At 42.3% G+C, this 15632-nt stretch overlaps 1 protein-coding gene and 1 long non-coding RNA gene across 2 annotated transcripts in view; both read left to right on the top strand.

Moving 5' to 3' along the window:
- LOC119386491 (class A basic helix-loop-helix protein 15) overlaps positions 1–15632 on the top strand; it is a 127648-nt gene that overhangs the window by 39900 nt on the left and 72116 nt on the right. The window lies entirely within an intron of this gene.
- LOC119386496 (uncharacterized) overlaps positions 1–15632 on the top strand; it is a 35856-nt gene that overhangs the window by 1616 nt on the left and 18608 nt on the right. Inside the window, exon 2 of the long non-coding RNA XR_007415322.1 lies at positions 467–536. This is a non-coding gene — a long non-coding RNA (uncharacterized LOC119386496). The remainder of the gene's footprint in view (positions 1–466; positions 537–15632) is intronic.

The following is a 15632-nucleotide window of genomic DNA, read 5'->3' as shown; positions in this document are numbered from 1 at the left end:
GCAAAGCACATGCTGTCGACATTCATTCAGTAGAATCCATGGGAAAGTGTATTGAGCAATAATCACATGTACGATGAGGCTTTGAAAATTTCAAGATAACATTTATTCACAATTTCTTAGAAGAGGTAATTGTCGAATGCCCATTATAGCATGTGGCTGACAAGGATGTGGGTTATTAGTGAAATATATTGACCTCCCTCATGTTATTTTCTGTCTAACACATAAGCTAATCAGTGCATAATGTGTTAGTTCCATGATGAACGAAGTTAAAAATATCCCTGTATTTGTCAGTCCCATTTATTATTCAGTGTATGGTTTGCGTGAGACCATGCCTGCTTGGCATAACCTCTGAGTTGACTGGTAACAGCCTTATTACACAACTTTCTCTCAAAGCCTGTCCTACCAGATTTCTTGGGAACAACCAGACCAAATTCTCGGCAATGCTTTAACAAAGAAATTGTTGCAGCCGCCTCCCCTGCTGGTGATGACCATATGCAGCCAATGCTGATGTGAACCCGAGTGATGAACAAATGCAGGTAGGCCACAGCTCTGTTGTAAACAATTTTGACATTATTGTTGTCACAGATCAAGCTTGCGGTTTATATGTGACTACTCACATGTGGTGAGGTTTAGTAAGTTTCATCTGCTATGCAGCGAACATAGGAACATGTAGGAGTGCTAATGTGGAGTAGGAATCTCTATAATACATAGGACATATGTGCCACACATCAACATCAAATTTAAAATGCATTTAGATCCTGAAGCTGCTCAATACTAAAGTGTCTTCATTTCTAGGTCTAGTTTAATCTATAACAACAACAACCTATATCAGGCACCAAAACAGCCGAATTTGTCCAGTCTAGAAACCGGTTACAGTGTTGTGTTGCTGTTCCGTGTATCCCTGTGTATCAAGGATTATTCCTGTTTCCATTTGCATGTTTAGTAATGGCACCGCCCACAATTCCTGCATTGATTCAAGGAAATAGGGTCACATTCAGGAAATTGGCTTTCATGTATACACCCTTGTACAGCAAGAGATTTGTGTGTTATTGCTACAGGGTCATAATGAAGACTAGCACAGAATACCACACACAAATACACACTATGCAGGGGCCTAGCCAGAAAATTTGTTAATGGTAGGCGGTCTTGCTATACTTCATGTTTTTTGTGCATGTGTTCGTATGTGTGCGTGCGTTTATATGAACATGCAGCATTTCAAAATTTTGAGGGAGCTTGAAATCCCTCCTCCAGTTATGACAATCACGCCATGACTTGTGATGTTTTGTGCAATATTTCATTCTTTTTTGCTGTTTTCATTTCAACATGTGTGAACGTTCCTGGAGCACCATTTTGAAGCTTTCCTACATATTCAAAGTTAGATGGTGTTCTCACGGCGCTCTCTTTTTTATAATGCTACAGCACTTTTGGGCAATACAAGAAGCACAATTACACACACTATTGACCCTTGTAAGATTTTCCTTCTCATTGTGAACCAAGTAGGCTTGCAGTCAATCCTTGCTTTTGTTGTTGCATTGAACGTTACACATGGCTCTGAACATTCTCTCCTAGAGTTGAATTTTCGTGGTACTTTGGCGACACCTCATGCCAGCGCAGAGATACCCGTGGCATAAATGCATTTGTTGCAGATAGGCACACAAAAGCAATGCTTCCTGAGGCGTACAGTGCCTATCCATACTTTGTACACACATCTTCAAAGCATATGATTTTGGTCACGAATGCCAAGTGGAACACGACAAAGAGATTCCTCCTATTGCGGTCTCCCTGGTACCAGTGAGTGGCACCATGGTGAATCTCTACCATACTATGAGCTTCTTTAGCGCCGAAATTCGATCAAGGATGGAGATACCCTGTTAGAATGTATACCAGCCAGGCTAAACTTTTTTAATGCATTGAGTGACACGTGCCAAGGTATGCTGACATATGAAACCGTTAAGCGCACAAAGACGGGAACAAGAAGACGACCACACAGAGGCTTATTCCCGTCTTTGTGCGCTTAACGGTTTCATAATGTCAGTGTACCAACTAGCTCGGACCCAGCCTCTTATCCAAGGTATGCGGATTTGTTGAGTTTGACATCCCAGAAATTAACAGTAGCACATTTGTTCTTATAAAATAGTATTTTCGGTGGCCTCGAACCAAGCATTGGTGAGAAAAACACATTCCACAAATACACAGCAGCAATGCACAGCAGGGTGATTCCACGAGAGATCAAACATGCCTGTCCGGTCGATATTTTTGTTTTGCCTGGGTTTTTGATGTGTAATGTGGGCGCACACAAAGTGCAGTGAACCGAAAATTTTATTTCCAAGAAACGCTCCCGGCGCGGCAAAAAAAATATTGAAGGTGGCGGTGCGGGCCTCCTGTTTTTGCTCACTGCGATGTTTTCGGATTTCACTGCAGAATTTAACGCGAACTATAAATGTAGTGTTGACATTTTTTTTCCTCATTTTAAAACGCAATACTGTGAATTACATCCATGCATTTTTATGCCGTTCTCAAAAGGAAGAAAATGTGAAAAAATGGCAAACACGGTTGAAATAAAAAAAGTGCTAGCTTGAGGCACCTTGGCGCCTTTCCTATTTCAAACAGAAACTTCAAAACAGTGTAAATATAGAAAAGAACCTTTGCAACATTTATACGGAAGATCATTCTTACGACGGGCAATGCAAAAAAAGAAAAAAATAGTTAAAGAAGCGAGTTTTTTCAAAAAAGTTCATTTTCAAAAATAAAAAAATCCGGTATCAATTTTGACGACAATTTTTATTGAAGAGCGCTTATGTCAGTGAACATACGGTTTTAATACATATGTCTCATTGCTTTGTTCACGAGATATAACGGTCCAAAATGACTCTTGCTGTGTGTGCTCCTTAGTGCGACTGTAGGTTATCAGCTTGCATTGTGCGTAAATCTCTGTTTTAATTATTCTGAGCAGCAAAACCTTGCTCTGTGGCTGTTCGTCAAGAAAAATATGTTCTCAGATTTATTTGTGCCTAGCGTATGCGAAAGTGGGCTGCGGCCGCCCTCTAAAGGTGAATAGGACTCTTTGTGGAACAATTTGAGTCAATAACTATCATCAGTTTTAAGTAGTGTCAGAACAATGCAAGAATTTCACGCTTTATGGAGAATGCACATTAGGCACTGCGAATGACCATTGTTTTAAGATATGGTTAATTTTTTTATAGGCTAAGCGATGGTCACTCACACACATTGCTTGTGCCATATGGTGCATCACTACAATTTTCCTTCTTTGGTTCTTGTATTTTTAGAAATCTGCTAAAAGGAGAGGGCAAGCAAACTGTTACTATGAGCAGCAGCTGTAACCTTCTTTTACACTTCTTTTATGAAACTCGCTCTGTTATTGAAATGCTGCATTAATTGAATAGCCTACTCAGCCAGACTGATGAATGCATATTAGCTTGTCTGCTTATTAGGTCCGGTGTTCTTCAAAACTCTAAAACAAAACAAAGATGTAGATTCTATAGAAAGGCCGTCAATAGGTGCATCACATATACTTCATTTTGCCCATCAAAACAACATATCTTTGCGACCTACTTCTGCGGAACCTGTGTGGAAGAAGCGTAATAATGAAAGACAGTTTTCTCGTTCAAAACAAGCCATGTTTGTCTAGGTAATTGTGCCTTGCATTTTATTTTGCTCATATTGTTAACCACAATTGCATGCTTGCAATGCACAACTCTATCAGTAGTGTGCTTGACTGGGACTGCGGTGGTCGGTGCATAAAAAGGCAATGAAACAGGTTAGACAAGAAGATGTGAAGATGACACACACCACTAGGAAACAAGGCAGTCAGAGCCCATGTGAATGCTTTCCTAGGTCTTTGGCCTAAAATGAAGTATATGCATAGCAACCTGCTATCTACTAATACATATAAGCCAACGCAAAGCAAACTGGAGGCGTGGCCAACGTATCATTTTATTTTGATTCAACAAACCTGGAAATACATAATTTTGCGCTTCTCTGTGACTATGTCATTGCAATGTCTTAAGCAGCTATCTTGGCAACGGGGTTTAATAAAACTGTTCACCATGCTCATCAACTTTGTCTCGGGTATTTAGCTGGGAGAGAGCGATAGCTTGAGCCATTTCACAGCTGATTGGGGAAGTCATGTGTGTACTGTTTGATCATCATTTCAAAGCCGTATAACCTTTTCATGTCATCGACGTTTGTACATATTAATCGTCTCAGAGTTCCAGATGAAGTGCATTTATAAGATTTTTGTCAGGTACTGTTATAAAGTTGCACGCAGATAACCTAGTAGTAACAGCCAAATGCATTCTCACACACTGACGACACATCTGGTCAAATTTACTATGTTTGTAGCTTGTGGATGCTTCGAGAATTATTTCTTGGAACTTTTTAAAATATGTGGCTAGCAGCTTATACGAGCTCGTGCTTTGAACTTATATGCATTTTATAGTAAAAACATGTATTTGTATTGTTTGTTTAATATTTTGTATTGCGTTTTTTGCTCTAGATCTGCAAAGGAGCTGTCCTGAGGCGCCATGCTTACTCAATTCATGCAGCGAGGGTCCAGGTACGTTTATGTTTCCACCTTCCTAGCAGCTGTGCTTCGTGTTCACTTGCAAAGCTGTCATATTTTCATGAATTAGCAATGTGGGGACATTTTCTTCAAGACTGCGGTTGAGCAGCAAACAGTCGTGCCACTCTTCACCATCTTAAATGAAGGTAGGCATGCAAACACGGGCACAAGAGAGAAATCGGGACGCAGAATTGCTGACTAACAACTGAAGAATTGCAGAGCGACTGAAAAGAAGGTAGACACAAACACTTACCTGCATACGGGCATGGGGCGACACTTATTAATCTGGCAGATGTGGGGCTTTACGTGAGAGAAATGTGTAGGCATTTCATTCATTCTTTATACAAGTTATTCGATGGCTGCCTCAAGCATGCACTTCCACTGCTATTAATATGCCAGGCATATCGATACTAGCGAATAGTAGCTTGCATTCATCAAATTTTGGTGTGCATATACACCCTCGACAATGCAAAGATAAATTAGTGTTAGCCACTGGTTTACGACCTCTTACGTTCCGTTAATCTTTGAATAACACAGCAGCCCATCTGTGCTATGTAGAAACAGCCACAGCTATAAAGAACTTATAAACCAGAGCTACACGGCAATCAGTAAACTAGTGGGTGTGTGTTGCAAAAAATATGTGAGTCTGCATTTTGTGTATTCCCTGCTCATTCTTTCTCAGTACAGTGGCGCAAATCTTACCTGGCCCATTGGCAGCCATAAGGGCAACATTAATGCCTTATCTACTTCCCACTTTCTTTAGCCTATGAGATAAGCACTGAATGTAAGGACACCTAAGACACACTGTTACTATTGCTTTCTGCAACCACGTTCAGACGTAACAAAATGTGCTTCTTTAAACATTGAGCTACCGAGGCTACTACAACGCAAGAATGACCTACATCTAATAGATGTCTAGCCAGTTCATTAAAGCTGGTGCTCATTGTGTGCACACACGACTTGGTGAGAAAATACTTATGGCATGACACAGCAATGCCAGTACTATTCCTTAGAAACTTAATGCTTGGATGAGAAGTTGAACAGTAGTTTTGAAGATCTAGGAGCATACTGCCATCACACGTGGTTCCCCAGAAACACTAAGGTAATGTCCTGAAATTGTACTATTCTGTCATTCTGAGCCAGTTATTTAGTAAGGTTCAGCCCTCGTTCAATTACATCAAATTGTCTATTTGAAGTAACCACGGTTTCAAGTTTATCACCGCTACAAAAATCAATCATGTCCACGTAATTTTTGAAAAACCTCAATAATATCTTTACCTAAGGCCTCCTCTAAGCGTTTGTCAACTGTGCTAAGGTATAAATCACTGAGAATTGGGGCATCTTTAAACCAATGCAAGTTCATTGTGTCCATGTTACGCTTACTTGATATTTTGTGGTTACCAATTTGAATCCATGGTTACCTCAGTGATTGAACAATTTGAGTTAAATGGAGCATGGCCGAAGTTTACTGAAGTATTGCTTCAGAATGATAGTATACAAACTTTAGGCATTTGCTTACATTTGCATTTCAGGAAAAATAAGTTTGCTAGCAGTATTCTTCTGGATCTTCAATACTGTTATCAAACTTCAACTCCAAGCATTCTAAGCTTAGAAAAAATGCTATTTTCATGTCATGCTTTAACTCATCTCTCACAAGTCTGTACACAAAATGAAGGCCAGCTTTAACGCGCAGGTTACGCGTCCATTAGGTGCAGGTTATCCTCGTTTTGCAGTAGCCACTGTCACTGAACGTTTAAAGAAGCCAATTGTGTCACGTGCAAACATGGATGCAAAAATTAACAGTAACAAGCGTGCCGTAGGTATTCTTTACACTCATTGCTTATCTCACAGGCTAAAGAAAGTGGGAAGCATACAGTGTTAATGCTGTCTTTACGGCTGCCAATAAGCTATGTAAGATTTGCGCCACCTTGCAGAGAAAGAATAAACAGATAATAGACAAAAAGTGCACTAACATTTGTTTCGTAGAACACACCAACAAATTTACCGATTGCCGTACAGGTGTGGTATAATGTTTCTCTTCGCTGTTGCTGCTTCTCCAAAGAGCAAATGGGCCGCTATGTTTACGAGAGATTAACGAAACATCAGGAGTCATAAACTGGAGGTTTACCATCTTATATAACTTTGCATTGTCGAGAGTGTAAATGCACGCCAAAATTCGATGATTGCGTAGTTTCATTCAAGAGAGGAAATGTAAAAACCTGTAATATTAAAAGCCTGTGGAACCGCATGTGTGAGCTAGCTGTCAGCTGACTTGCATGACGAAGAAATCAGATTCCTGAAGTGTTATCTGTCACGTAAAGCTCCAAGTGTGCCGGATTGATAAGTGTCTCCCTATCCCTGCACATGCGTGTAAAGGTATTTGTGTCGACTTTCTTTTCCACCACTGTATGCCTCTTCATTTGTTTGTTGGTGTTTGTGTTGACCCCACTTCTTTCTTGTGTCTGCGTTTGCATGCCTACCTTCGTTTTAAGATGAATCATTACCATTTGTTCAGCTTTCTTTCATTCTAAATATTCTTCACCAGCTTTGAATAGGTTGAACATGAGTCCAGTATTGCCGTACGAACTACAGAAATGATGCCGAGCACGTGTGGTAGCCTTTGAACTGCATGCGAAAGCCCGAGATTTCTGTGTCATCATTGCAAGGCACTTATATTCATAAGTTCTAGCCAGCACATCAGCCCTCGTCAAAAAGAGCACAGGAGAAATCTACCTATATCCCTTCTAACTGCAAAATAATCCAGATCTCGAGTTCGTTTATAGTTCACAGTCAATCTATTGAAATGAATTGCAAGGTTGACATGACCTCGGAACTTACACATTTGTGTGACATTTGTGTGAAGACATCATCCAGCCATCACGTCACTGTAGATCCACAGTAAACAGGCAAAAATTCAACAAGTGCACCTGCAAAGATCTGAAAGGTGTTCTGAAAAACACAGTAATCTATGTCGTTCTGTGCATAACCTCACACAAAGCAGCTATTGGTCGTGCAGCAACGACTCAAACATATCCTCCTTGCCTACACCCAAAACATCACTTTCATATGTGAAGGGCTTAATGACTTCACCGGTGTTTTTCTTGCCCTGAAAGAGTACGTCTCTCAACAAAAGGACCCACATCTGCAGAAATTTATATGCTGAGTGTTGCCATGTTCTTTGCTTTAAAACGACAAGAAAGAACGGCTCACTATCTTGTGGGTTCCCATGGTGAAAAATGGTCATAAGAGGCCTTTTTTACATCTCACATAGACAGGAAGCTTATTGAGCTTCAAATTTCAGAACCACCTACTCAAGGTTCTTTTTTACTACAAACAAGGCATTTTTTTTCACTTTCCGTGTGGTATAACAACAACTTTCCTGTTGGCTAGTAAAAAGTAATACCATGGCTGCCAAAGCATTTCACCTAAGTATTCAAGTAGACTGAGGAATAAGTGTGTTCCTGTTTTCTAATCATAAACAAGACCAATTTCTATAATATTTCGTGCCTTTGTACTTTCTGAGGCTTCGACAAAGTGATGGGCATGATCATAAGCTCAGTCAGCATTAGAATTTGTTCAGCACAAAGCTTTTGTTTGATTCTAAACTCCACTTTAATAGGTGAAATTTCTGAATCGATTCTAAGATGACTTGGCTTTTGCTCACGACACATTTAATCTAAAAGTTCCAAAATGTGAAACACATGCATTGACGAGGAAATTTCATTGTGACGTTCAGGCACAAACAAATTTGTTAAGCATTCTACTCGAAGATGCTGGTAAATTACTTTGTGGCCAGCAAGTTTTGACATGCAGTAGACAAGGAAGATTTGTGTCTGTTGAAGTAAGGTGGCTTGTTTTGAAAAGGAATTGTTGGCAGAGGAAAGCATTTTCGAAAAAATGCGTGTGATACCTGGTGACTTGAACAAAAAGGTGATCTAATTACTGGATGGTCTGAACTATGGGCTTTCAACCTCAGTAAAATGTGACAAATGTCTCCAACTTCACATGCTGTTCACAATCAAGAGCCCCAAGAGTCTTAGTTCTCACATCTTAATTTTTTTTAAATTTGGACATGGAAATATTGGTCTCTGTGTTCTTGCAAAAGCAGCTCTTTTCATTTGTTGTTGCGGACCCTTTCAGAGTAAGGGCTCGTTATGCTGAAGCGGTTCCTCAAATGTGAAGGTTGCTCAATTGTGTCATATTTGAATGTTGACATGTAGAACTTCTTCACTTGTAACTGCACGACAAAGTGTTTACATATGTAAGGGACTGTATACAAGGTAATAATGACTAGTTCGTTTCCAAACTGCCGAGGCTTTTTGTAAGGAATGTTGTGTACATATCACTGATATTAAATGAAAGGGTGGCAGGATTGCATTGTCACACAAAAGTATGGCATATGTTGGGTTCTAATGTTGTATAAACTTGGTGATGTTTAAGAATGGTCGACGAAGTATACGTTCTGGTTCATAATTTAATACACTAGACAAACAACGAAGAAGAGACCAAAACAACACCAGCAAAATTTCAATGATGGACCATACCACCTTGCCCAACTGTCAGTTCTGATGGTGCCCTGATTAGAATCTTTAGGTCAGGAAATGATTACCTTTTCTTTATTGAGTGCTGATGGTTCGAGGCTACGGCAAATGCGCTCACTTTCTACGAAAAAAGTGATGCTAGTTTGAACGTCACGTCTGCTGTTCTGAGCAATGATGGCATTCAATTTGGGGACCCTATCATATAGGTCAGTGGCTGCTACACATGCTGGACATAAGCAGTCTGTTCGGCCAATTATATACTCAGTTTGACCCATTCAGTGCTGGTGACAAATGGCATCAATGTTTGTTGCCTAAGACCTGTGTTGAATATTGAACAAATATGCTATGTCCATTTTGCATCTCTGCCATTTCTCAGACTGATTTTGTCCCATTTTTCCCTAGTTGCCATTATTTTTATCGCACTCAGCGAGTAATGCTGCTATTGTTTGGACGAAGAGGACGGAAAGCAATAGGCGAGCCCAGTTTTCGTTAAAAACTACTATATGAAAAACAAGTAATGGATTCAAAGAAAGCAATGGAAAAAAATTTAAACCTCTTTTAATTGCGCTTTATGGACATTTGATTTCATTCTTATGCTGCAGCATTCACAGCCATACAGTTAAACAGCACACTTATGATTAATGAAATTTGTAAGATATGGCCTACCAGAGTAATCTGTTTACTTAAGTATAAGTACTCTTTAGTTATCTGTTTGAGCATAGGAATATGAACAAAAAATATAAACAATTAAGACCATACACGCTACTGGGTGACGTGGTTAGCTGTGCCTGTCCTCCACAAAGTTTTCTATAAACTTTCATGCCTTCCCACCGTGCCAAAAAAAAAAGTTCTGCATGCACATTCACGGCACACTAATGCAACACGCCCACACCATCTTGGACATGAAGAACGTTAGCATACATTGTAGCTTCTTTTTCTGTGCTGTTTCACTTAGACTTGCAAACTCAAGTGCCAGTGCACTTGTATTGGCACAAACAATCTTTAGTGAATTGCATCTGATGTCAACATATGTGTATGTGTATTTGTGTGTGTGTGTATTTTCAAGTCTATTACAAGAAATGAAAAAGAAGTTATTTCGAGGAGTGTCTCCCCTTAAAGGACACTAAAGTGATACCTTAGATCAGTTTAGACAAATAAATTATTCTTTAAGATCTGTAATGTCATTAATTTTACCTTCATAGGTAAATTAGTAGAAGAGGAAATGAAGGCCAGTGTTTCACTGTTGAATTTCATGCAAAAACTCACATACATGTCAACATGACGTTGCGAATATCACGTCTTTTTGCGTATTTTGGCCACTGGTTCGATAAAATTTTGTGAAACTTATGTTAAGATTTGGGTCTGTAGGAACACAATGTAAACAATATTGCCCGTAGCAGGTGCTGGCAAAATCTGATGTCACGGAGAGCTGGGTGGGAACGTCTATGCAGCATCGCCTCGTGTATCTTCTTTTGCGCATTATCTTGCTTACCAATGCCAGAAAGCAGAGCTAATTGGTAGGGATTCATCATAAAAGATGGTAGGCATGCAACACGGACACAAAGAGAAGTCGGAACACAAACGCCGACTAACCTTATTCGGCTAGTCGGTTAGTCAGCATTTGTGTGTCCTGACTTCTGTCTTGTGTTCATGTTGCATGCCTACCGTCTTTTATGAATCGCCTACCAAGCATCTTCTCGTGTAAAGAGTGGTGCCTTTGGTACTCTGAAGTTGTTTGCCCTAAATGACAAATTTTCTCTTTAAAATCTGTTTAACCCGTTTCCTACCGGACGATCTGAGTTCGTACACGGTTTGTACTGCTCCTACCGAAGAACTGGGCTTGTCCACGCTGAAAGAAGCGTTTGGGTGCGCTGCAATTAAGATACTCTGATTCAGTTTGCTGCATTGTCTTTGACTTACACAGATAGTGCAGCAAAAATATAAAAACACGCTCAAAGCATGCATTTTTGAGGACGGGCCAGATTCTGGCAAAAGAATTAGAAAAGGTGTACGTGCGCGAGTGCCAGCAACAGCTTTGTTCAGCTTGTTCGCTTAAGTTTGTGGGGAACGAAGAATATCAGTGCCCTGCAAGTGTGGCAGCGACTACACAGATATTTTTTTATAAATCCTCAGATTCGGATGACCACTGAATCTCAACGTATCGACAGTGCACGGCAATAGTAGTAAAGAAACCCCACGTTACGACGCGTCCAGGGCTTTTTTACGGGCTCCTTGTCCCCCAATATTATTTTTTAAATTGCAAACACATTTTCCGCACCAAAAACTGATAAAAATTAGGGCACTTCTGTGTTTTTCTTTTTTTTCTATCTTGTGCATAAGTGCCTTTAAATAGTTTTTAGTTTTTTCGGGACACGTGAAATCAAATGGGCAAATAAAAAAAAATGGTATTTTCGTAGATTTTTAACAAAAAACTCGGTAGAGAAAGAGGTGAAGTGGTTGCTTGCATATTTTTGTCAAGGATGGGGCATAAGAAAAAGCAATATGGAGTCTCAAAGTGCACAGCAGGTCATCCGTTGACGTACTTGTAGCTAATGGGGTTGCACACCAGCCTTGGCAATGAACTACGTACTAGAACGTTACGGACATGTGGATGATACGTGCTGCCTTTTATTGACTTGACGGTTTAAGCTTTTGGCCAGTGATTGCAATGGTTAATCATGTTATTGCTCCAAATTTAGCAAAAGCAGTTTATTTGTTTTTATTCAATTCTGTTGTAGCATGCCTGGAAAAGTACTTCAAAGCACACCCCATCTGGCTGACTGCACTACTCAAGAAAACATGCCTTTCTTCCATCTGCAAGTTCCTAAGAAGTTACTTTATGAAGCAAGCCAGAGCAGGGCGTACGTGTGAGGCATGGCAGCATGGAGAACAATAAACATGAGTATTTGGTGCAAGATGCATTCATGATTTCGGCTGCATCAACGTGTGGCTGCATGCTTAGCCACGTGTAGACACAGCAAGTAAACTCGTTAACCTCAATGGTAAAAGGTGGTCTATAATCAAGTTAAGAAGCACGATGTCTGTTTTTGTAAATAATTGCATAGCTCGACTTTGACTCAGGCGTCCAACACCCATCGTATCTACCCATTATCTGCCCATCACAGCATACACCTAGCATGTCCATAACCCACCGTCCATCCATCATCTGTCCATCACCAATATACACCCACATCCGTCCACCATCTGTCCATCACCCAGTATCCACCCACCATCCGTCCATCACCCACCATTGTTCCACCACCCGTCCATCACCCACCATCTGTCCACCATGTGTCCATCATTACCCAGTACCATAATCCACCAAGATGATGGGTAGTGGGTCCCATCATGCCCACCATGGGCAAATTTTCAATAGGGCACCGACGCAAGCAGCCTAGGACTCGGCGCCGTCCTCGTGCAGAAGATTGACGGGCTGGAGGGTCATCGTTATGCTAGCCGGTCGCTCAAAGGCAGAAATCAACTATTCCAAAACGGAAAAGGAGTGCTGGCCATCATCTGGGCTACATCGAAGTTTCGCCCCTACCTCTACGGCCGGCCCTTCAAAGTTGTGAGCGACCACCACGCCTTGTGTTGGCTAGCTAACTTGAAGGACCTTCCGGTCGCCTCGCACGGTGGACCTACGACTGCAAGAATTCGACATTACCGTCGTTTACAAGTCCGGAAGAAAACACTCTGAAGCGACTGCCTGTCTCGTGCCCCCGTGGACCCGCCGCCGCAAAGACCAGGATGAGAACTTCTTGGGAACCATAAGTGCCGACGATCGCTGAACAACAGCGATCCGACCGGAACTCAGAGGCCTTATGGAATATCGAGGGCAAGAACGCCGTCGTTCGAAAGTGTTCAAGAGAGCAGGCGTCGTTTTCTTACGCAACGGCGTTCTCCAAAGATAATTCTCGCCACATCGAGCCAAGACTTCTCGTGGTGCCTCCAGAATTGCGACCAGAAGTCCTCGAGGCCCTGCACGACGACCCGACAGCAGGACACCTCGGTGTTTCCCGAACGTGGAAGAGTACAGGAAAAGTACATGGCCGCGCCTTGCCGCCGACGTCACTCGCTAGTAAGGACATGCCGAGACTGTCAGCGACGGAAGACACCGCCAACAAGACCAGCGGGCTTTTTCAGCCGATCGAGCCACTCGGCGACCGTTCCAGCAGATCGGGATGGATCCTGGGGCCGTTCCCAACGTCGACTAGCGGTAATAAGTGGATCGTCGTAGCTACCGAATACCTGACCCGCTACGCCGAAACAAGGGCCCTACCTAGAGGCAGTGCTGCCGAGGTCGCGAAGTTCTTGTTGAAGACATCGTTTCTGCGTCATGGCGCCCCAGAGGTCCTCATCACCGACAGAGGTACGGCGTTTACTGCGGAGCTAACTCAGGCGATCTGAGGTACAGCCAGACAAGCACCAGCGGACACTGCCTACCAACCTCAAACCAATGGCCCACCGAGGGCTAAATAGACCATCGCCGACATGGCCATGTACGTTGACGTCGAGCACAAGACGTGGGATGCCATCCTTCCGTACGTGACCTTCGCATACAACACCGTGTGCAAGAAACGACGCAGAGGACGCCGTACAAGTTGGTCTACGGACGGAGCCCGGCAACGACGCTCGACGTCATGTTACCAAACGTGACCGACGAGGAAAACGTCGACGTGACCACCTACTTACAACGTGCTGAGAAGCTCGACAGCGCGCCCGCCTGCGCATCAAGACCCAGCAGTACACCGACAGCCGTCGCTACATCTTCGACGACGCTTCGTGGAATACCAGCCCGGCGACCGTGTTTGGGTCTGGACGCCGATACGCCGACGTGGGCTTAGCGAAAAAACTCCTTCGGCGATATTTCGGGCCATACAAGGTCTTCGACGCCTCGGCGCTCTTGATACGAGGTCATCCCGGACGGCATTACGAACTCCTAGCGACGCCGCGCACGACCTGAAGTCGTCCATGTCGTGCGCCTTAAGCCGTTTTTTGCGCTTTAGCGAACCTGGGGACTCTACTTTCCTTTGTATGTAATTATTTGTGATGCACTTGTTTTTCTTTCTTCTTTCTTTGTTCTTTCACAAGCATCGGGACGATGCTTTTTCAGAGGGGGGCAATGCCACGCCCACTTCTTTTTTTATGGAATTATTCGGGTTTGACCAGCAAGGACGTTTATCAACGATCGACGCTGTCCGCAAAGCAGGTTTGAGAAGCTTCTGGATTGTAGTAGATCGTTTTGTTAAGATTGCGCGCCGCCCGTGAATGCTAGCTTTGTCGAGTAATGCGCCACCAGCGATATTGCTGGAAAGTTCGATAGGCTGTATAAAAGCCGACGCGCTTGCGTGTCAGTTGATCGACGGTCGACGACCTGTTCGCCGCTAAGCGATTGCTGTACTTTGATTTTCAGTTTCTCGGCCACAAGTTCGGCCAAATAAACAGTTTCATCTCGGACGTGCTGACTACTGTCTTCGTCGACGCACGACCAGTGACACTATGATGGTTAAGGACAAGTCACTAGGTACATAGCACTCCTAGATACTTAATCGCCTCGCACTGAGCTAAAATGTAGTTCTTAGTTGGTAGTGGGAAGGCACTATGTAATTACGACCGCAAGTGAAACATGCGTGGGAGCACCTACTTACACTGACGAACCTGCACGATTCGCTGCACCATGCTGGATTAGGAGGATGTCTGCTGGAGGTAGAGCAGTCCTATGAATTTTGTTTGGTTGGTGCAAAACACGATCATCTGCAAAAAGGCATATCTTGGACCACCTTTGAGTGGAAGGTCTTTAATATAGTGTGAAATAGGAGAAGCCCACGGACAGAGCCCTGGCTATTCTCAATTTACTCAACCTCCGGAGCAGAGAAACTAAAGAAAGTGCACATATTTACAAAAAAGTAAACTTAGCCATATATAGCACGCTAACTGTATTTTTCTCACTGAATTTTAAAAATACTTTGCACCAGCAGAATGAGACATGTTCACCACTGAAGTTCCAGAACTAACAGAAAATTACATCATCTTACTTATCTCAAATGCTGATGCTTCTAGGTCAGTGACCATCGGAAGTGGCTATCTAACTGTTAAAAAATGCCTGTATCACTCCACAAAACACTTGTAAACTGCTTATAAGTCTGCATTGGCACATATACTGTCACTAAGGAACTCTAAATCTAAGTTTCCTTATAACGACTAATGTTAAAAAAATTGGACTATGATCAACCCGTGCACGATGAACATAATCTGGAAAACCCATTGCTATATCTATCCTTGTGCCTAATGAAGAATGAACTGAACCTCTTTAATATGACCACATCTGTGAAAAAATTTTCTGTCCTCTGCAATGATGCTATGTCCTACTTGCCAGAATGATTATGTCGTCGTTATCCAGTGATGTCATGTGGCTGGCGTCGCAAAACTAATTTATTTGCTGTAACAAAACACTCAATCCTCGTTCTCAAAATATGAAGAAAATACCAGTACTTCTAATATTCTAACAA

This window comes from Rhipicephalus sanguineus, chromosome 3 (assembly GCF_013339695.2).
Source record: "Rhipicephalus sanguineus isolate Rsan-2018 chromosome 3, BIME_Rsan_1.4, whole genome shotgun sequence".
NCBI lineage: Eukaryota > Metazoa > Arthropoda > Arachnida > Ixodida > Ixodidae > Rhipicephalus > Rhipicephalus sanguineus.
The sequence above is the reverse complement of the archived record's forward strand: the minus strand, read 5'-3'. Positions and strand labels throughout refer to the sequence as shown.